The sequence below is a fragment of the Lepidothrix coronata genome, unplaced genomic scaffold, assembly GCF_001604755.1.
Source record: "Lepidothrix coronata isolate B3197 unplaced genomic scaffold, Lepidothrix_coronata-1.0 Scaffold51, whole genome shotgun sequence".
Classification (NCBI taxonomy): Eukaryota; Metazoa; Chordata; class Aves; order Passeriformes; family Pipridae; genus Lepidothrix; species Lepidothrix coronata.
The window spans coordinates 2206565-2230416 of NW_016690231.1; positions in this window are offsets into that span (position 1 = coordinate 2206565).

Sequence of the window (23852 nt, forward strand, 5' to 3'; positions counted from 1 at the left end):
GCAGGGTGTGCCTGCTGTTCCACCTCTGCAATTCCTGCTCCAGAGACTTGTGCTCTTGGTTTTACTTCCTTGATGCTTTCCCTTATTTCTCTGATAAATCTCTCTGTTCTCCTCTGGTTAGAAATCCTGTTTCTGTGAGAGCAGACAGACTTACTTCCTTCATTCCAAGTGGGAATTCTTGGAAGGAAGGTACTTCTGTTCCACTGCTGAGGGAGGGCATCCCTATCTGTGACAGTGTGGATTGTGGCTTGGGATCTGTGCACATCTCCACCAGAGGATAATTTTGGAGTTTATTTCCAAACAGTTTGCTTTGACATGCTTCATGCAAAGGTCAGTGTTAACTCCCAGAAAACCAGGGCTTTGGTCTTTGTAGTACCAGCTCTGGATCTCAGAACAGCACTTGACTTCCCAGGGGATCCAGTAATGTCCTAACGTTGGCAGAGGTAGAAGATGGCAGGATATCTCTGCAGGCATCTCTTGCAGTGCTCCCTGGTGTAGGCAGCACTTGTATAACCCTTTGGACCTCTGGGAAGTTTCCAAAGCAGCTGCAGAGGTGGGAGAAGGTTTGGGGCTGTGTCTGTTCCCTGAGGAACCAGCACCTCGTTCCCCTGCTGGTGTTTGCTGTGTGGCTGTTCCCTTTTCCACTGGAGTAGGGAACGTGTTCTTGCAGTGACCTGACAGAATCAATCACTGTGTTTGAAGGAGTAATATATATATTTATGTAACACAGAGAAAAGCATTTCAGTTCAAAGCTTAGCATAAATAATACATTAGGTTTCCTGCCTAAGCTGTGGTTTACCATCATGCTGAGACACAAATGTAAGAGGGGGGGAAAAAAACCCCCTATTATACAGAGCTCAGCAGGCTTCTGTCTTGTTACTTATACATAAACTGAGGGTAAGTTGCCCCTCTATTGACATTATGAGGTGATTAGCATGTTGTTTAACATCAATTATGCATGTTCCATGTTTACAGGCATGTTAAATTATGCAAGCTGTAGTCTTTAGACTTTTTATTTAATTTGTTAAGGGGTGGGGAGGAAAAGCCAAGAGCAAAACAAAGCTTTTTAGTTTGATGGCCTTCCCTCCCTTTCCCATTTGCACCCTGGCTTTTATAGTCTGAGCAAGGGAAGTAAATGAGATGCTCCCCCATTTCTTTCTGTCATCCCCCATCATTTGGGGACATGTGGTGTGGATGGCACCCGAGGTCAGTGGCAGTTGCAACAGCAAAAGGTCTCTCTGGAAAATGTATCTTGTAGCAAAATAAAGGCACCTGGGAGGCAAGTTTTTTCTCTCCTTTTCTTTACAGTAAGTGTTGTTTTTGGGGGAAAAAAAAAAGAGCATAGATGGTTCCAGAAATGGTTGCTTAACAGCACTCACCTCGAGTACCAGGCACAGGCTGGATCTTCCCTTTCTAGGGCAGGCAGGTTCAGTGTTTTGAAGCGTGGAATACTTGGAACTTAAATATGGTGTCAAGCACTCGAGCCCTGTGCTGTATTTAATGATTCCCTTTCAGTTCTTTCACGAGTACCTTCCTGCAGGTATTGTCAGGAATGCCAAGATGCAGCATTGTGGGCTGACACTTTAACCTTGCTGTGCTTAGATCTGCTGAAGTGGGCACCTGACCTGTCCTCCAGTACATGGCTGCTTTTGAGCTGTTGTATATGTTTCCTTGATGATGAAGGGATATTTGCTGGTCATCCTGGCGTTTCATCTGCAGGGAGAGGAATGCTCACTTCCTAGAAAAACATGTTGGTCTGCAGATTCCCAGAAGGAGTGTTTTTTCTTTTCAACTCTTTACTCCAACTGACTGTCTTTCAACTTTCCAAAAGACAAGTTTGGAAAGAGACTGGAGTGGGGGTAAATGCAGAGCCCAAAAGAATCCATCCTCCATGGCTTCCCATAGTCACAAAGCACGAAATACCCCCCTGGACAAATTTAAGACTTGAGGTAAAAATCACTGTGCTGTAAGAAGAGAGCAGAAGTGCCTGAAGGCAGGCTGAAGGTTGTAGGTCCCTGTAATAGCAGAAGCTTAGTGAGGTGAAATTCTCAGCTGAGGACCTAAGAAGAGAAACACATCCTCTGTTATGAAAAATCACCAAAGGGCAGGAAAATGCACAAAATCTGGTGATGTGTTTTAACCCTTAGTGTGCAGTGCATGGACCCTGCTTCATGGTGTTGGGGTGTTCATGTGTGATGCTTCTGAGAAACAAGAGCTTTATGTACATTCTCTTTAAACTCTAGCCCAAAAAACCCCTGACAAGTACAGTGCTGTGAAGACATAATGTGGTGGTTACAGGCAGACAGCACTGCCTGTGGGACCAGTGGTTTGAGCAGGAGATGCCTGGCTGCTGCTCTCTTCAGCTAACTCAAGTTCCCAAAGCCATCCCAAGAACATAAAAATAAGCCGTGGGTTTGCATCCTGTGCTTATTGCAGTCACAAAGCAGCCCTTGCAGCTGGATCTTGCTCCTGAGGCTTTATACGACTGCTGAGCTGCTGCCCAGAGTGTGGCAGGGCTGGTTTCAGACCCCAAGAACCAGGGACATGTCAGTATGAGGCTCTTTATTACTGTTACGGACACTAATGATTTTTCTTTTTAAAGAGGTGGAGGAGCCGTTTTATTCAGGGCCAAACCCAGGACAGACCTTTATGTAACATGCAGTTCCCCAAGGCACTAATACCAAGCAGGAGGGTTGGGCAGTGCAGTCAAATTGCTTACTCAATATTTCAATATTGCATGTTTTTGGCAGACAGATGAAAAGGAATGTGATGCTAACAGCCTGCTTTACAATCAGCATTAAAATCCACAGTAGCAATGGGTCAAAAACGGAGTCCTAATGCACACAAAGAGCTCGTAATCTCCAAACAGTCTGTGTAGCACCGGGGAGAGATGATGTGGTGCAGGCTGTGGTTTAGTGAGGAGAAGCCTGGGTGTCCAACACGATTCATCATGCTCAACAGATATTAAATGGGGAGCAGGATCAGCAGCGAAGCAGCTTCAGAATCTCATTTTACAGCATCGTGGCAGCAGCTCCTGACAGGCTGTGTGTCCATGCTGTGCAGTCAGCAAACATACACCTGTCTGGGTAACGGCTCGAGAGAGAGGGATGCACACACAGAACATGCACACGCATCTCAGAAACAGATGGGCAGGCTCATAAAGTAAGTTTATGGAAAGGCAAGATTAAGCTGGAGAGGCAACAAAATGCTCCAGGAACTTAAATGAGAAATATATGTTGGCAATGGGACAGTGCTTAGAAAGAAGAGAAAAATCAATTATTGTTTAGCTGCAGTAGAGGATATGGATCATTTAGCAAGGGCTTGTAGAAAATATCCCAAGAATAGTAACACTGCTTCCAAGGACCTTGAATAAGCCAGTTATTCCATGAGTTACAGTTCCCAGTGACATACACCACCTGCCACGTTGTGCAGAGGGTGAACCAAATTGGAGAGGGATTAAAATATACCAGAGTTTATTTTACTAAGTGAGATGCTGACAGTGAGGCATGGAGATCTAGGATCCTGGAATTTGTACTGTATCCCCCCTGTTTTGCAAATTATTTTAAATATGAAACAGCTTTTTGAGGAAAAAAGCCTTATTTTATGAGAGCTGCATCTTCAAGACACACTTCTGTGACATCTATAAATCAAATGCTGGTAATTTTAGTGTACTGAGCAAAGTTTGGAGCTTTCATTTTTCAGAGGAAGTGAGAGTTCAAGTGATTTTAGGTTGTGATCTGTACCAGTAAGTACCACCTACCTGCATGATGTTCTTGACATGTCTGTCATAGAGGCTCTTTACCCTCGATTGTGTTTATATCACCTTGAACCTCTTCATTAGAACTGGACTGTGAGGGACTCAGAAGTTTTACACGCTGTAGGACTGTGCAGGGTCTCTCTTATTCAACACCACCCCAGTGCTGCTGCTGTAGAAGCAAACAGGAGCAGTAATGGTGCAGAATTACTGCTGTGAATGACTGTGGGGATGTGTTTGGGTGGTGTGTGCAAACCAGATTATCAGAGGACAAGAAACTTTGGAGATTTTCACACTGCTCTGAGAAAAGCACATCTTAAACTTGAGTCAAGCGTTTGTGAAGTAAAAGAAAAAAAGCCTCGAGTCTGTGTGCTTTTGATAAGCAGCAAGATTTCTTTATTTTTGTCTGTGTCCCTTGACTGAATTTGTTTTGGAAATTTGTGTCTACAGAACTGAAAATATCAGTGGTAGCTCAGCCTCTGCTTTATGTTAAACTGTTCAAATAGTAGAACTCTGTTTTCAGTTTGCTCCCCAAGAGTGTTGTGCTGCTCTCTAGTCCTTTCAGCTCCTCACTCCTACCTGAGCTGACAGAAGTCAGTTCTCTTTCTCCAGTCTCTTTTCATGCATTTGCTTTTGACCAGAGCCCTGCAGGACATCATCCAAGTCACTCAGTGAGTTGTGAGTCTCTATACTTCTCACACTGCTACATTTTTATCAAATACTGTAGATGCTGACTATCTGTGTTCTTACAGAATTGGGCAGTAGCATTTTGCTAGCAACAAATTCCCACATGCACCTGGAGAAGGAGCACATCCAGGCAAGGTTTTGCCTGATCCAGGTTATAAATCAAAAATAGGCTTATTTAAGTGGTTAACTAGTTTTTCATGGAATACTGGTGGGAGTGCTGCGAGATGTTCCATCTCAGCAGGATGTCACACAGCATTTACACTTGAAGTTTATCATCTGTGGTCATGACACTGTTTCCACTCAAAATAATCTTGCAACATAGTAAAGAAAGTTATGTTAACATTTATGATGTTTTTGGAGAGGTGCCTGACCCTCTGAGGTGCAAATGCTGTGCATTCCTGGACAAGAGGTCCTTATTTGATATTTAAATTCATAGTTATAAAAATGTTTTCTCCTGGTTTTTAATATAGTTCCTAGTTTGGTTTCAAACTTTAAAATTCAGATTTGATCCATGTACAAATGTGGTGATGTGGGAATACATGTGTGCCTGTGGAGGGCACGTAAGAATGTCCATCATAATGTCTCTGTAGTTGTTCACTGGAGAACCCTGACAACTGCACTACTAAATGACATAGTGAGAACTTGCTTTGGTTTTATTTCCAGTGTCTGCATAAGTTACCCTGTGTATTTACATTTTAATGGTGCATCTCCTACTTTGCTGCCCCCTTTTCCAAGGATTTAACCTCCCTCAGATTCTGCTCCAGTAAGACTTTGTTCCTGGTTGATCTGCCTTTGCTCAAAGGCACCTCTGCTCTGAGAAAAACCTCCCAATAAAGCAAGAAGCAGAGGAGTTGGATTTAGGTATTACTGAGAGCAAAAGGTGCTTCAGAGTGATAAATGTCTGGGATTTTTTTTTGTGGCTCTCGTGTTTTCTAATTGACATTTACCAAATGTCTTTGCACTCAGTCCAGACTTTTTAAACTGCCTTTGTCTAATCTGTAGTTTTTGCTTACTGGATTGTGAGCTATTCAAGAACTTTTCAGTAATTGTTGGTAGAACTGAAGGGGAAATGGAGACAAAGAAAAGGGGCAGAATCAGAGGGTTGAATGAAAATTATCAGTGTGTTGGGGGTGTATGGCTGAGGATCATGGCTCAAGGTCATCCAGAATGAATGAAACCTCTGGCTTGTCTCTTCAAGACTTAAATGGATCTGTATTTGAAGACGCAACCATAGCTTTTTCAGGTGTGTGAGTGTGTGGTGCTTCATTCAGGAGAGTAGGGGGTCACTGTAGTACAGATCTGTGGTATAACACAGCTGCTGGCTCCTGTTTACCCTTTCCTAATTCAGTGTAAAATGCACTTTCTGCTGCTGATCAGTCCTGTTTAACCTTTCCTATATAACACACGTTGCTTCAAATTAGTAACAGTGTAATATAGTGAGAAGTTCTCTAGCCTAAGGATGAGCCAAGATCCCTTTGGGGACTCATCTCCACAATTGCTCTTTGTCTTTGGCTTTGAAGTACAAGTAGTGCTGATTTCTGAGATCTCAAAGAAATAGGACTCAGGAAATTTTAAGGAGAGGCTGTTTCTGCTTATGGCTCACAAGAAATTCTGCCTCTGAATGTGTTGTGTCTTGACTGGAGCAGAGAAAGAGGCAGCTGGTTTTTGAGTGTACACTGGTCACAGTGACTCTCTTAACAGCAGTGGGACTGAAAGCAGTTCCTGCAGATCCATTCCTATGCCCAGCCCTCGAGTGTCTCTCTTGTATGGGTCTGCTCTGCCAGGAAGGAGCAAACCCTGCGTCTTAATTTGTTTAATATACCCCAAAACACAGGTGACTCCTTCATAAAAAACATATAAAAATTCGAGTATAGAACAACAAAAGTGAGCAGTAGGCCGGGTTCGAAGTGTTCTTGATAAAAACACAGGAGAGTTGATCTACGAGTACAATATTGCTGGGTTTCTCCTCAGAGAGCAAAATACACCACTGAGTTCCTGTTTTAGAGCTTTCTCCCATTTCCTCTGTTCTCTGTGAGGTAATTGCCATCTGTAGCATGCAGCAGTATAGACTTTGCCTCCCAGTGGATTCTCCTTAGGCAAGACAAATTTTAACTGTCTCATTTTTGAGTCTCACACACTGTAGTATTGCTCCCTGCTGTAAAATGGCTCCTGGCTTAGCTTTGCATGTCATTGTTTCCTTGCTGTTCCGACGTCCTTGGGATCTGCTGCTGATTCCTCAAGACAGTGTGAGAAGGAAAACCATGCCTTGCACGTGGAGTCTCTGTTCTTCTTTTGGTTTGTGCTGCTGACACTCTGATTGTTGAAACCTGCCTTGAATCTTATGTGGGCACTTGGTGAGCGTGTGTGACATGTGCCTGTTGTGATCCCACCAGACCTGCCCAGGTTTCGTTCCACACCCGTGACTGAATCCTCACCCAGGGAGCTGTTGTTGTGTCACTGTGAGTGACCACTTGTATACTGATATAAAACCGTGTGAATTATGCCAGAATAAACCGAGTTAGGGCCTTAGTGAATCTGACCTTCGTGGCTTGGTGGCCTGAGGGAACAGCAACTGAGCTCCTACAGGTATCTCAGTAGTCACCACAATTTTCCATTCCCTTTTTCTTTGGGAGAGAGGGAAGGGGAGTCTGAGGCTATTTGAAAAATGAAGCCTATAGGAGAAACAAACAAACAAACTGCCTGCTTTGGTATTAGAGTCATCAATCTTGGTCAGGCATTATTGCCAAAGGAGAACTGGGCTGGAGAAATATGCCTGTCAGTATTCAATCATTACGTCCATTAGATACCGGTCGGCGTTGATACATATTAAATAAAGAAGTGTGAGTTGTAGCTGCTCCAGTTTTCTCTGTGTGGAACACCCAATACAGTGATAACAGGCTCTCAGCAGCTTATTTATTTATGTGTACATGGAAGGGGGGTTGGCAGCTGGACAGACTTTAACACTGCAAAGATGGAATTTGGTGGTGTGCCAGGAGATCTGCAGTCACAACCAACACCTTCTGAAGGATTCAGCTGGGGAAGAGTGGAGGAGCGGAGCTGGGGCCAGTTAGAAGCATTTGCCAAGTTGCAGGAGCAATATTTTTTTTCATATTAAGGAGAGAAGCAGTGATGAATCCTGTTGCCTTAGAAGTCAATTGGAGGCTTAGAAACTCATAGGAGGAAGTTAATAGCTATTGATAAAGCTCCATAGGAATTACACCTGCAGATTTGAGCTTGAAGGGAATGATGATGCCACAGATGTAGTGGGAGCCAGGATGGGATTGGTCTAAGCAAGAAAAGAACCAAGTTAATGGGCTCAGCTCTCTTTTGCTCTGAAACTCTTGCAGCAATGGGAACAAAGAGTGTCAGCAGTCGCCGTTACGTGACGGTGCAGAGCAGCAAGCAGGGCCAGCAGTGACAGGAGAGAAGGCTGCAAGCTGAATTGCATTTACCCAGGGTGGACTTGCTTTCCCACCAACAAAGCAAATTTTATAATAATGTGGTGACTGCTCCAAAGAAATGTCGTTCTGGCATCTGCATTGTAGCTGGTTTAGAAATAGATACAGAGACACAGGAATCTGTGTTTGCCAGCAGAATTGCCTCCCTTCCAGGGAACACAGCTCTCACTGGTGATAGATACAGCAAAGGTGACCTGCCTCCTTCACAGCATGTTGCAAGGCTTTAAAAGTGCAGTATTGCCTTTCAAAAGCTTCCCATGGCTTCCTTCGTGCTGCAGCTCAGGGTGATAGGAATCCTTGGCTAGAGAAAGGCAAAGGTCTGAGCACAGCTGTTCCTCTCCATCGAGCAGACTGAAAACGCTGCAGTTAAAAAGCAAAACTTTCCTTTTGAAAAATGGAAGAAAACATTTCTGAAGTCCTGATCGCCCTGAACAGAAATACCTCATTCCTGCAGAGCCAGGTGGAAGCTGTGCTTTGAAGCCTTGTGCTTCTTTCTCTCTTACAGACTGCAGTTCTCTCATCATGTTGTGTCTCAGCCCAGCCAAGGGCTGAAGAAATCAAAGTAGGGATGGGATCCTGCACAGCAAAAGCAGCACATCCTCAGACAGAGCCAGGCAGTACATACCTTAAAGTGAGGCTTTTCTATTAACATCAGCAGTGTCCCTGTCTCTCATCATGACACAGTGGGGCATCACTAGGCAGCTGTGTCTCAGGAGCTGGGTGTCCCAGTGTGGAGCTCCTTCAGTGCTCAGGATCCCAATTTGATTTCAGCAGATTCTCCATCTGGGTTGGCAGGGTCCACTAAAAGTGACAGTACAGTGGATGTCAGTTGTGCAAATGAATTTGCTGAGCAACAACTGTGCTAGCCACACTTTGTTACTCTGAACTTCAATCTTCCTTTAAAAGGCTGTTTTTCTCGAGCCCAGCAATGTTTGTGACTCTTCCACGCTCGCTTTGTTGCTGTACCTCAGTGTAGCTCTCCCTTCATTTGTTTTCATATCCTATGGCACATTAAGCTTCATTTGTCAGACCTAAAATGTACATATAGCAGGTGATAACACTGTTACCCAACAACACACTCTCTGCTGTTCCCACTGACCAGCAGGAGCATTGGTTCCTCCATTACCTGTGCATTCTGTGTAAAGACTAATGTACCTCTTCACCTAAAACCATGTTCTAACATTAAAAAAAAAAAAAATGTTTCACAAAGCACAGTTTTCCCTCTTTTATATGGTTTGTAGTATTGCTTTTCTTCTTCTTCTTTCTACTTTCCATTCCATAGTTTGGGAGCTTTGCAAACAGACAGAACTAGTTTACTCTGACAAAGGGGAGGTTTGGAAATGCCTCTGAAGACTGAACTGGGGACAATTTCATTCCACACAAGTGTGTTTTGACTGTACTTCCTGACAACGGGGTGTCAGGGAAGCCTAAGCCAAAACTGGTTATTAGAACTGTATTTCCCTACTGCAAGTCTGTCAAGGAGATACCAGATGTGTTCACTTCTGCTGTTAATGGTCCTCATGTTCGGCCCTTAGCAGCAATAGAACTATATAGGTTGTGAACGTGATGGGGTGGGGCCAAGGATGATGTTACTTTGTTCTTATTTTTGCCCTGCACATCCCCACAAAGCCAGGCACAATTTGCTCTTTGATCTCTGTAAAACATCCTGAGATCTCAAGATGGAAATTTCTCCGGTGCATTTTACCACTGTCTCCCTTATTTTTCCCAATTTCAGAAAGCCTTCCTCATGTAAACCCCCTATGTGCAATAAATGAGAATAAGCAGGAGATTTTGATACCTACTGGGGGTGGGCTGACCCTCAGCCAGTTGCCTGCTCGGCTGTTCCCTCACTCCCTCAGCAGGACTGTGGTAGGGAGAAAATAAGATAGAAAATCTTGTGGATCGAGACAAATGGTAGTTACAGGCATGGACAAAAATTGCTAATTACAATAGGTTTAGTTAGTGGTAAACAAATAAATTACAGCAATACTCGCACGGAGCAGGGCGCTCCTCCTCCGTTCTCCCAGCTCTGCTGCTCCATCCTGTGAGATGCTTGAATTGGACAACTGTCACAGGCTCTCTTTGGATCAGGCTCCCCAACAGCAATCAAGGGATCTTTGGACACTGAAGAAACAACTTCTTCCTGCACTCAGTGCCGGGCACTGTTTAAGTGACAGCCTGAAGGAAGCGCTAAATCCGAGTGCGTAAACTCCTCAGGCCCCTGGGAATCCGTTTCATATCTCCTTCCAGTTCCATTTCAGAAGGCACGGCTCAAATTTCTCATGTTGTCCTCGGGATCAGAGTGGAAGAGTCCGTCTCCTCTGATTCGAGGCAGTGCAGGCTGATTTGTCAGGCTCCCTCCCTGCCGGGGGTTGTTCTCCAGCTGTCAGACGCCGCAAATGCCAAGCGCTGCCCTCGCCGAGCGTCGGGAATGACAGGCACGGAGGCTCCTGCTGTCAATACCACTCAGTGTCCTACGGCGCTTCTCTGACGTGCTGGAGTTGTGCTGATACTTGAGGTAAATCCCATTCTGCCCACAGTGGGGATTTATGATCCATCAGACTCGAGTGACTTGCGCCGTCAGGAAGGTGAATGGTCTTTACTGACTGAAAGGACTCAGGCGAATGCTGGGTTTGCAGGAGGGCTTCGGTCCCGTCTTGTGGGCAGTGAAATTCTTACCCTGCACAAAGTGAGCGAGAAGAAATATGGGATATTTCTTACAAGAAATATAGCAGGTGTTCTATAGTGTGTCATCGTGGAGTTAGTCAGTACAATGCCAATTCCTTCCCATCCAAACTGAGGTTGGACCAGATAGTGACCACTAAGGAGATTCTGGTGATCTCTGCACTACTGGGAAAAAATTTTTGTGCCAGAAGGTTGCTGGCTGAGCATGACTCCACAGCACTCTCTGTGGTTAAAGGAATAATGTTCCTCTTAAACTTACAGTAGCTGTGAAAACTGGCACATGGGTCTGAGACAACCAAACTCCTCTGTTAGGGGTATTTAGTATGTTCTCCAAATTTTGTTTTCACTGCATGATTCCTCAGGCTGACTTGGTTATAAAGATTCAGGCCAAGTAGCAATTCAAGGTTTTGATCTGTAGGATAATCCACAGAGGGCAGGGACTGTGGGAGGTTTTCCTTGAACTAAATGAATACATCCATCTTGGGTGAGCAGCAGTTGAAGGCAGCCCTGTACACGGTCTCCTCCTTCCTTTTTTCAAAATATATGAGCAAGTTTTGACTCTTGGGAAATATGGTTCATTTTACAGCCTTCTGGTTTCTGGACCAGAGCAACTGTGCAGGGAAGAACTGCTGCTCTGCATCCAGGTTTTTCCTGGAGTTAGTTTCCCAGGGTGATGCAGAGCTGCTGTCCTGCAAGGTGCATGCTGGCTGTCCAAGCAGGGCTGTCAGTCTCACAGCATTACTCTGCTGCTTGGTCATCTCTTTGTAGATTTTGTGTAGGGTAGAAGTAGAGAACTGTGAGATTTATAGTTAATTAGGAACTTCATAATCTGATCTTACCTTTCATTATAACTCAGGCTAATGGACTTTAGTCAGTCATTCACGTACTTAGGCCAGGACTTGGACAGTGGGTTCCAGCTCTGACTGGAGGATGCAACGGAATTCACCACGTCCCTCTCCATTATGCTCATGAATAATTTGCTTATGATAATTCAAGGATGCTTGCAGGGTATAAGAAATTCATCTTTGTGTCTGGTTTCCATGAAGAATGTTCCCCATTTCCTGAAATACAGCAGCCTGTGCTGGATGTGCACTGCCTCTCTCCCTGTCATTATATCCCTGCTGAAAGATTTCCAGTGGCGAAGCAGAAGCAGGAATGTGCTACAAAAGTGCCTCTCCTGAATTGCATGCTGCTGAAATGGACATTTGAGTGAACTGCCCAAAGCCTGGAAATGATTAATGCTGACTATTTGGGACATACTTTCAAATAATGAATAAATTTGCAGGAATTGGAGATTGCTCATGAAAGATTAATAATAGTAGAGAAGACCTTTTCTTTTACTCCCCATTTAAGTTTCAGCATCAGGTCTCTGGTTTGTACTTCTCCTACTTTTGAAGTTACTGCAACAATGCTGATTCATTCCAGGGGAGCATTAGGTTCAGAATAATTTTAGGGAGTATATTATATTTAACAGTCTGGAAAGGGAGAGGGGGCAAACCCTCCTGTTATCTCCAGGAAAATATTACTTAACTCCTGATTTCCAATTTTTACTTTTATTTTATTTTACCACTGCATTTTCTTTGTAGGGGTTAATTAAGGCTATGCTGTTACTGAAAGTTATTTCCTCCTCATAATTAGAATGTGATGTTCATTTTATTAGCCTGTTTTATTCTGGTCAGTATTCATTTCAGTGTTTAATCATTTCTCCTCCTGTCTGCTTATAATTTTACCTCTTGCAAGAAACACTTGCCTTGGCACTGGTGTTAGTTTGTTCCCCCAGTGTACGATGCATTCACCTTTGCTCTGGGTTATATTGTGCCTGTTAATGGAGTAATCTTATTTTTAGGATAACAAGTGGTCAACCCTCCTAGCTAAAAGTATCCAGAAATAATACCTCCTTAACACTGGCGTCTGTGGGAAATGTGGATGCTGTGTGTCACAGGAAACACTTATGTCCTATTCCATGGTTTAAGATAGGCTGGGGTCAAACAGGATTTTTTGGGAGCTGCCTTGTGAAGTATTTCTAAAGGAATCGGAGCCAGAAGGGCCTGACGGTCCCTGGAGAGAAGGGAAGTCCTAAATAAATTGTGGGAAGGCTGGAACTGTGGCAGAGGGCTGATCTGTGGTGACAGGAGTTGGGAATCCAGTAGAAGAACTAAAGCATGAAGTGTGAGCTGATGGTGCCCCAACCCAAAGGTGCCGTGGCAGGGGCTCAGTGTTCAGGGAAAATGTTGGGTGAATCTGATGGGAAATGAAGCTGATGCTGGGATTGAATCCTGTCTATAGAAGAAAGCTGTGCTGCCTGTGACTGTGAAGGTCCTTGTTGATCAAATTGTGGGGTTTCTAAATCAGAAATTTAAGTGCCGCTCGGCACAGTTTGTTTCGTTATCCATAATGATAGGCTGGACTGCCATGCCATTTCCAGCTATTCTTTTTTTTGCCCTGAGCCATGTTTGAAAGGATTGGTGTAGCTTGGCTGATAAGTGTGGAGCAGAAAGAAAATGGTTTCATAAAAATAGCTGGGCCTACACTAGGGAACTCATTATTTTCGCTGTACTGAAAGACACTTCATTCACCAAGACAGGCTTCCATCAAAGAAACCATCAATGCAGCCTGCCATCAGCTCTCAGAATACCTTGTTCTCCTCTCCATAATTAAAATACAGTATGGCCTATTCATTACCCCCTTGGCAGCGTGTTCCCCCCTACTTGGCTTATGCAGTCTTGCTGAATACAGGGCCAAATGCTGAGAGAGAATTCTCAATGAGCTGCCTTGAGGTTGGTCCACAAGGGGATTATAATTCCTCAGTAAAGGTAAAAGTGTCTCTGAGCCGTTAAGGGGGAGTTACAAATACACCATTTCAATTCTTGCATCATAAACCACTCATGCCTGTTTTACATTGTACTGCAGAGGGTAAACTTAAATGGGTGTAACTGATAATTACGTGTTTCTGTGCTGTTTGAGGCAACACAGTCTATTCACTGTTTGATTTCCTTGGCTATACCAGTCACCAAGGGATGCAGCATTCTGTGAAACCAGATGGAGTGTGTGTGAACTGCTGGACTAACCTCCTAAGCAGATTTAATGGATGACAAATATTGAGCAGGACTGAAAAATGCTGCTCCATTGTGGTAGACAAAACCTAAACAGATCTGGAATTCCCCTGTGATCTCCCAGCTTCTGCCATCTTACTATGCAATTTAGCTTTTAAGATCCTAGAGATGAGATTGTCCACAGTACAAATCAGAGGAATCCATTCCATCAAATACTCATCAGGGCATGGATCCTTTCTGCAGCACTTGCTTCTCTAGTGATCAGAAAGTCAGTGCCAAAGAGAAATGTCTTTCCTCTTCCCCTTCTTTTTTTCTAAGTAGAATTCATTGGTTTGTTCCTTTTATAAGCAGATAGTGGAGCTAATGAAGATAGAAACCAAATTTTTCTGGAGGCAGCTGACTGGGTTGACTATGATTTATTTGCAGTATAACAGCAGTCCATTTTCTCTGCGTACATATATCCTGAAAACTGTTATTGCTGCGAAGTTCTTGTCCTACAAAGTTTAAGGCACAAATGGAGAAGGGGAAAAAAATTCAAGCAAAAAGAATGAAACATACAGTTTGTGTTCTGGAAATATGAAGCTCACAGAACTAATCTCTAGGTCCAGTAGAACTGGAAGGTGAGACTGCCAAAAGTAAGTTCTGTTGTCCAAAGTGAGACATTTGCTACTCTAAGGAATGTAGTAATGACAGTGGTAAAATCTACTGTGTGTTGATTATCTGGCATGTTGATTAGCTGCTCTCTGCAAATGCTATCTGGATCCAATTAACCATCCTTTTATTTTAGTGTCACTTTTTGTCCCTATGTGCACTGCAGCAATATGTAGATTTCTAAAGCACTGCATTGTTGGTGCAGGAGTTACACATTGAGCTAACCCGCACAGCTCCCTTTTCTGATGCTCAAAAGTGGCAAGAATTTGATGTGAAAGAAGGGCATATGGTTTTTCCACTGAAGTGTTCCCCAGAGAGCCTTTTCTAAAATGGGAATCTACCATCCAGCTCTCATTTTTCAACTACCCGTGTAGCTGCACTTCCCTCCTGTAAGCTGCAGTCTCCCACCAGGAGAGCACTCCCAGTTTTAGTGCCGGGTAAATGGCCCAGATGTCTGTCCCAGGGACTGGCGCTGGCACGGCGAGATCAGGAGTTGGCTGTTAATGAAACCAGTCCCAAGGGCAGATGATTCCATAATTCCACCAGGGAATCTGCAAGACCCTGCTGGGAGAGGCTGGATCGGGATGTATCTTGCAGACAGTAGCACTTGGGAAGGCTGTTCCTCTGTTTGGTGAGAAAGGAAATGCAGGGACATGGCTGGATTGCGAGCCCTGGGAGAGGCTGTTCACATCTGTTGCAAAAATAGGCTTCGAAATGCCTTTCTTCCCATGGCAGTGTGTGCTGCACACCCCATGGGCTCTCTGCTGAGCGCTGATTACCCCCCAGGTTAATGAGATGTGAGCCCAGAGGCGTGGGGGAGGCATGTCTAGCTGTGATAGCAAATGACAGGCTTGGGCAGAAAGAGCTGATTAGAATTTTTTCCTTTTTTTTTTTTTCTTTTCTCCCCTTCACGCCCCTGAGATTGTTCTCTGTACTCTTGGAGGGTACAGGGCTTAAAATGAGACCTTTGTCTCCCAAAGCTCCCTTTGTAGATGTGAGTGGAAAAACACGTGCTTTTTTTTGTAGCACAGAAGAGGAAAATACGTTGTTTTTCTTTGCAGATGGACCAGGCTGCCTTGCTTGCACCTTCCCCTCACTGAGTTATTACAGAAAGTGGTATCTGTGTTGTGAATAATGCTGTGCTCCTGCCAGCAGGCACAGAACACATTGGCCATAGATCTCCTAAATGTCTGAGGTATAGAAGGAAGGTAATCGGGGATCGTTCAAATCCAAAAAAACAAAGGGACCGAAGCGCAAAATTTGGCTTAGTTGATGTTCAGCCTGAACTTTTATAGACTTCTGAGAAATGGGTGTTCTTGAAAAGCAAATTGCAATTACAGTTTAGCACTGATTTATGGTGAAGCAGCTTAACGAGGAAGTTTCACCGAACGCTTTGTGGGCTGTTACTGAAATGCAGCACTAAATCTTGCAGGGCCTGTTAGCACCCCACGCTGAGGCAGCCTCTTATCAGCAGACACTCTCTTACCCAAGAGATACTGGAGGCAGAAAGCTCTAGGAAATTCTGAAGCAATTTTAGAATAGCCCTGAGCAGACATGAGGATCTCCCAGTACTTTTCTTGAGAGAAATTTGCCTGGTTAAACTCAATTAAATATTTCTGGTTTTCTCCATGTTTATACACTAATGATTGCAGCCTGACTCTCAAGGTTTGTGAAAGGGCACTGGGAATTTCTTGGCATTCTTTAATATGAAGTAATTGTGTTCACCCAAACCCTTCTCAACATGTAGGTGCTTCAGTGCATTTCTGATCCTTCTCTGGAAGAAAGTCCAGAGAAGTCTCCACAGTGTCTCAGTCCTTTAGTGAAAAGAAAATCTCAGTTTTTATTTTGTTCTACTCCCATATCCTGTCTCTAAAGGCATCCCAGCATCTACTTTCTACTTACCCAGTCTTTCACCGCTCGCTCTCGAGGTGGTTTTGCATTTATCACCTTCCAGGCTCAGTTCTCCCCTTCTCCACAGCTGTAACTTTACCAGGTCTCTGACTGCCTGTAGCCAGTAACTTGCTGCTGAAGTTCTTTCTCAGACTTTAAATCTGTGCTGCTTCTTTTCTCATCTTTCCCAAAGGGCCCAACCATGAGCATCTCAACAGCAGAAACACGACATGCTGGATGTGTGAGAGGGATGGACCTGGCAGTGGGATCCTGTCTCTGGTTAACTGTGCTGTAAACAGGGTTTGTGCTGACACCTCTCTTCACTGTGTCAGTGACATCTGCCTGGAACCTCTCAGGCTCTACTTCCTCACCCCAGGAAGTTTTTGAACCAGGCCCATCTCAGTAGCACAGTGAATTCCTCTGCAGCTGGGCTCTACTCGGTGTTATTGGGGCAGATACTGATGGCAGCAGTGTAGTTGGGGCCTGGCTGCAATGTGTTAGAGCATAACAGGCAACTGTTCATCATTTCACAGTTAGAATTTCTTCCAGTGTGATAGCTTTAACTGTTAGAAATCATACTCTGTTCCTAATTACAGAGTGACTCATGATAACTCTTCCATCCTCCAGATAACTCTGCAATTAACTTGTGTCACTGCTATAGTTAAAGTATGATTTAATAAGAAGAGATTAATTTTTGCAGCTCTGTTAAAGGTACATTTGGTTTTTCACTCGACAGACTTGGGAAAGGCACACAATCTTTGTTTTATTTCAGGCTAAGTGAAATGTAGAAACCTCATGAAATGTAATGGGTTCAATTGCTCTGGGAGGAATCCCTAATGTTTCATTTCACGTCCTTGTGTTCTACCAGGAGATGCACTTTACCAAAGGAACAGCCTGAAAATGCAGTTGGGACTGCTGGTTGCTTGGTAGAAGAAACATTAAGGTTTTTAAAAGGGTGGGAGAAATGAAAAAAAAAAAAATCCAAATTTTCCTGCAGGGGTTGTATTTTCAGGGTTAATTTTCTTCTTGGCCTCATCAGTCTGCTCACTCTGGCTTGCTGAGCTAATGATCAGGAGGGGGGTGGACTCTGAAAGCAGCTCCTACAACTGGGGCACTGTCTTTACTCTGTACACACCTTGGGGAAAAAGGGATGAAAGGGGAAAAAACCTCTTTTAATGACTTATAATTACGGTATTTTCTCTGTTGGTAATACCATCATATAACAATAAAAAATAGCTTAGCAACATGGGTTACTGTTGCTGCAAATGTTTTTCATGGAGCTTCTAACTGCTCCAGACCTTTCTAGCAAAAGTGGCAAAGCTCAGCTCCAGATTTGAATTCCAAGTTTGGTTGCGTGTCTACTTTCAGATTTTACAAGTTCTGAGTCAGATGGGGAATTAGGAGCTGAACTTAAGTGCTTTGATAATTCAGAAGAGTCAGAGTAATTCAGAGATTTGTATCAGACTTGTTTCTTGAGGTTTGAGGCATTTCTACTCTGGAGACACTGCTGCTTCTCCTGCTGGGAGGGCTAACAGGCAGAATGTGATGACAGCTGGCAGCGTGTCACTGCAGCAGGTTTCCCCTGGCTTCATGAAGATGAGGAGGTAAAAGCTCTGTCTCTATATTCCCTTAACTTGGTAGGTCGAAGATGTCTGAAAAAGTCTTCAGGAGGTTTCTGTGACCTGCTGTGTTCTGCACCCAGCAGTGGTGACACTGCAGTAACTGCTCCAAGAGAGTCCAGGGGCTTTGCTCAGGGCAGTTATTTTAGGGATGAATAAACCTTTAGACCACTCTACAGGTGACACCCAGGATGTAAAGATTCCTTCTGTCTTTGCACTGATCTCTTGTGTGAGTTTGCCGTGGTATTGTGCTGCCAGGAGGCTGATAGACCTGCTCATAAAATGAAATGCTTGACCCCATCTCTCTAGGTCAGGATAGAAGGGAACTGGTAAAACTGCTGAAAGGATCCTGTTCTGTCCCAGCCTGTAAGGTCCCTGCGCTGTGCAATAGTGCTGTGAGTCCTCTAAATTAAATACTTACTGAAGTGGGCATCAGACTTTTACTGTTCTGCTCCCTGGGTGAGAGGCAGCTGCAGTCTGTGCAGGGTGAGGAAATGAGGAAGCAAATAGAATCCCCTGCTCCCATTTTGCCACTGCTGCAGGATTGGTACTTCAGGGTCTACTGCAGGCAGTGTGTCCTCCCAGAGGGGAAATGGGGCTGCTATTTGCATTCTTCTGTTCTTTCTAATCTCTTTCCGCTTGCCAGAAGAGAGGCTTTTACCTCTAGCAGTTTGTTCTTATTACAGAAAGCATGTTGAAGAATTAGAAAAGGTGCAGGAGAGAGTAACTAGTAGGATAAAAGGTCTCGGTGGTTTAGAGCCATGTGGAGAGGTTAAGAAAATTAGGCTTGAATTCATTAGAAGACGGGAGATTAAGAGAGGAGATGATTGAATTGTAAAATTCTAGGGAAGGTGGAGGGAGCCAAAGCTGTGTGGGAGCAAGTTAGAAATAGCATGTGAGCTGAAACTAGGAAGCAGAGATGGGAGAAGATAGAAAAACAACTGCATCAAGTGGATTTTTTCAAAGGAAGGACAAGCAATAGTTTTTAGACAAAACCTGAGAAAGTGGATAGCCCAAGAGGGAAGCATTGGTAGGATGCCATTTAGAGCCTCACAACCAGCCTGATCTCAATGTATGCTCAGGGTATGTTTCCAGGGTTTTCAGTGGAAGCCAGTGCTCAATATGGAAGTTACAGCCCATACATGACTTTATCCTCAGAAGTGGGGGAAGTGCTGGGCTTTACTTGCCTGTATAACCCAAACCCATTGGTAGGGGCTGCCTTACCCAGCTGGACACAACATTAGGGCCTGCTATGTCAGCACAGCTGGAAGGTGAGGGTCTAGTGTGACCCTACATCTGGAAGGCACAGCAAAGACAAGGCAGCTCCAGAGCCACCAGTGATGGAGAACCATTTTGGTTGAGAATTTCTGCAGATGCCCTGTGGCACTGCAGTGGGCATGGACGAGTGACAGTGGGCATAACCTGGCACAGGAATAGCACCACCCTCAGTAAAACAGGCCTGTGACAGATGAACTCCTCCCCTAATAATGGTGACTTCATTCTTCTGGGTATGGGGCCTGTCCTTGTGGTCTCAGAAGGTCTGTGGCAGTTGTGTTCCAGACTGAGTCCTTTTGGACTGTGCCTCGTGTGCATCCACAGACGTGCCCATGCCTGGTTGTGAGGCCAGTGCCCCGTGCTCGTGTGCTGTGTGTGCCTGTTGGATGTGGGTAAACCCAGCAGTTCTGCTCGCAGTGGTTTTGGTTTTGTTCCATATGTGCTCAGCAAACCTTTCTCGTTAATCAAAATGAAATCGCTGCCTTTCACAGATGCTACCCAACTCTCCAAGAGAGAGTGCCAGAAAATAAATGAACCTTTTTCTCACCTGTACACAAGTCATTTCAGAACCCCCCGGGTGATCTTGCAGCTCATGAGATTTAAATTGCAACCAGACCAAAAAACAAGCACTCAGATTTTTGTGTATCACGTTGAATTTTACCCCAATTGCAGTAGAGTTCAAAGAAGTGTATTTCCAGGGCCTGGTGTTTCCTGGTGCCAGGAGTTGGCACTGGAAAGAAGGTGGGGACACACTGCTGAGCATGTGCTGCCTGCAGATGCAAGAAGGAAGGAAAATGTAAAGTCTGGAAGGACGCTCTGGACTATCATTTGCAGAAATACTGCAGAGGGAGCTACGGAAAATTGTGTTTGTCTGATTTTCCATCCTCTCTGCTGTTTGGAACAAGGATTGGAAACTCCCGTGGGGCCAAGAGTATTTACACAGCTGACAACTTTCATTTGGAAGCTGCAAATGGACATTTAACTCTACAAGCAGAACGTCCCAGTGAGGTGAAAGGGCTGCTGTAAAGACACATTAATTGGCAGGCCTTCTCCTTGCCAAAGTCATGTTGTCATGACAGTGCTAATGATTTGGGGAATGGCCATGCAACAAGGGAGAGCTCACTGTAGGCAGTTCTACAACTGATGTTGGGGAAGTGGCCAGAGTGTGGCCTGATCTTCAAAAGGCAACCTCTCCTGCCTATCCCAGCTTGCATAACCTCTGTAGGGCCCTGCAGCAGCTCTGCCAGTTGCTCCAGAAAGGAAGCACAGGAACTATTTTCCTTAAGCACAGTTTGTTCTCCAGAGCTGCCATAAAAGCAGCCTGTGTGGTTATAGAAGTGCACTATAAGGGAGTCCTAAGGTGTGTCCAACTCCCTGCAGCTCCTGACACTTGCCTGTGCTGATTCCCTTGCACAGGAGTCACTCCTGCATTCAGGAGTGGCCCTGTGAGGATGGTGACAATCAGAGTGAACTGAAGTGGTCCCTGGCCCAAATCACAGCATCCAGTGTGGAGCCTGAACCCTGTAGGTCAGGTACACGTGCAACTGTGCCTAAAAGACCTTTGTACCCCCTCTTGTCCTTGCTGGTTTCCATCTGGATCAAAAGCTCTGAGGGGATTCCCCATAAAGCAAATACAAAACTCAGTCCTTTTTACACCCCTTTGGGTCGTGTTTGCTCTCGCCCTTTGTGTTTGCTCCAAGATGGAGAGATTAATAATATCCTGTTGGCTCAGGGCTTCTTTCTGACAGCCTTATCCAGTTATTAAAAGTGATTCTGGATTGCCACTGGTTTTCAGTTGAATAAGGAGTTTGGAAAGGGTTGAGAATCGTGGTGCTGTCCTGTATTCCCCCAGCATCCTTCCTTGGCTGGCTCAGGCTCCCTACAGTGCTGAATTGCTGTTTTTCAGAGCAGGGCTCCCTACCCTCTCTGGGAGGCAGGTGCTCAGACATGTCATTGCCCATCTGTGTGAGCCTGGGGGAAAGGTTGCATCCTCTTTCTTTGTGCATCTGCCTGGTGCATGAGCTGGATAAATAAATAAGCCTGCAGCCTCTCATAATAAAATATTCTTGTTGCTCCTGCTCTTCTGCTGAGTTATAACTTCGGGAGCCAGAGTAGCCTCTGTGTCCTCTGTATGGAATCCATGCAGCTGAGGCTGGTGACACAGAGCTGTATTTTACATAGGTGAAGCTCCTGCTGTAAATTATGCCACATTAACTGCTGAGCTCTTTGCTTCTAGGGTCTCTTTAACATTTGGCAGCACTGAAAGAAATAGAAGATGGGAGAAGGAGCACTGGGTTGTCAGGTCAGCTAAAAGAACTGTGCTGCTTTTTCCACTGCCTCAGTTCTTAAAACCAATGTAGTTGCAACTACAAATTTGAGTCTATCTGAATAAGATGTGATCAAACACATTTAGTTAATTAGTGGCAGTGACTTTACCATTTTCTGAATGTAATTTTTTTATTGGACAGAAATCAGGCTGTAACTTTATATGACCCTGTACTGGTTTTATTCTGTTATTTTCATGGCCATTATTGTCCATCTTCTTTATATCTAATGAAACTTTCACTTGATAAAACTGATGAGCTCTTCTACATGCTGTTATTAGTATCAATGCAAATCTGAATGACTCTGGTTAAGCCTAAGCTTCCTGGCAGTATTGACTCTGGTTTTATTGTCTGTCTCCATCTGTGAATGCATTCTGAGTTTACCAGTGTAGGAGACAAAGGGGACTGTAACAGATTCTCAGCATCCTTTGGCTGTTGGTGTAACCTCGGTCACATCACTTAAGCAGGCTGTGCCTCATTAGCAAGTGCTTTATCTGTCACTGGTGTATTTGTGTGTCAGGCTTTTGGAGGCAGGGTCTGTGTGTGGCACAGTTGGATTCCACCCCTGCTGCACTATATAGGTGCTCTCTCTTGTCACAAATATCAACGATAAATACTGGTAGGATGGCAGGAGAATTCCATTTGCTGTGTGTGGCCATGTGTGTACCCAGACCCTCGTGCAGAGCTGTGCCTGGTCCCCCCCTCAAGACCCAGCCCGTTGTTTCTGGGCACTCACGTTCCCCAGCTCTGCCCCTGCTTGTGGAGTTCCCAGAGTTAAACGGTGGCCGTTAATTACTTTGCACGTATGCTGGGTTTTCACTGCACTGGGGGCACTGCTTGGCTCAGCACAGCTATGCAGGATGAGGACAGCTCGTTTCCTCTGGCGGTGTGTCAGAAACACACTTTTCCAGCTGACCTGTGTGGTCACAGTGTCCTGGTTGCCATCACTGGTCCTGCAGGATCTCAGCCTGCTCAGGCCTGTCTCATCAGAGCAGCGAGCAGGGCTGAAGCTCCTTCCAGAAATGGAAATTCAGCACACAACTGTGTTTCTGCCACATCAGAAAAGATCATCCCTTGCTAGCAAAAGCTTTCACAGGCCAGCAGGCAGGAAAAACGTTCACATCTTCCCAGGCAGAAAGCCATCAGTCGTGTGCTGGTGCTAATTAGCAAAACTCTGATTAAGTCATTGGAGCAGTGCCAGCTTGTACCAGATGAGGAGCTGGTCCGTGTGGAGTTGGTTGATGTGGCGTGGGCTGAGAGCACCCTGGGGACGTGGTTTGCTGAAAGCAGAGCCCAGAGCTGCAGCCGTGCAGTCCCAGTGCCAATTTAGTCTGGGTTTCTTTTCTGGTACTTTATTTATTTGCTTATTGCATTTCTCTGTCTACCTACCTCGATTTAAAAAGAAAAATCTTCCTATGTGAACACAATATATCCATGTGGTTAAGCTGTGAGGTGCACACACACACGTGTTGGCTGCCTTGGGGGATCCCCTGGGGAGGAGGAGTGTGGGACTGTACTCCAGTCCTAAGGGAGCTGGTTAGGAAATAGGTTTATTCTCCCTCCAGCTTAACAAACATTGCATTTATAGGAAAAAAATCAATCAAATACAGCCAAAACACAGTCATGAAGTTTTTTGAAACATTTGGAAGCCTTTTTGGCTCTGGTCATAAATACATGTTCTTAATATAGTATCTGAACATTTCCAACTATCCATCACTTCAGTCTTCTGGTTACCCCATGCCCACACAGATGTGTTATTCTGCTTTACTGTCTGAAAATGTTTCTAGATTTAATGAGTGTAGAAAGGCTTGAGTTTACAGTGTGTTAGGTTTCTTGCATGAAACTGAGATATATCTATCTCTGTTTTTCTTTCTTGGTCATTACTGATACCTATATTCAAGTAGGCTTAGAGGGAAAAGTTCATGGGGCAGTATTTTTTGTCCTTGCAAGTTCATTACAGAGATACATAGTTTAGCAATATTAATTAAACAAAAGTAAACATTAGGATACTTTTAAAGCACAAAATTTGACCTATTTCTCTCCCTCCTTATCTAGCTAAAGCCCACACAGTTATACCCTTGGTACTCAATCAGTGAAAACACTCAGCACATACAAGTTTGAGCTTATTAAATACATGGAGACTAATGTGTAGTCCTCTGTTGTTCTAACATACTGGAGAAACCTGTCTCGAAAGAAGATGTGCATAATAGCAGACAAGCATTAGAGCATCTAATAATTGCTCTGCTGCTGGTAGAAAATCTTATTCCTCACGTACTGTTCGGTGTCAAAGTACTGCTCTTATTAAGTCCTTACATAGAAGGACCTTTGATTTTATTGTCAAGCTAAACTGGGAGCTGGGAGGTAATATTCTTCCAGCTCTGGGCTGAAAAGCCTCTTGTGTAGCTCTGGTGTCAATGACCACATTGGCCTTTCCCAAAGAAATTCTTCCTGGGGTC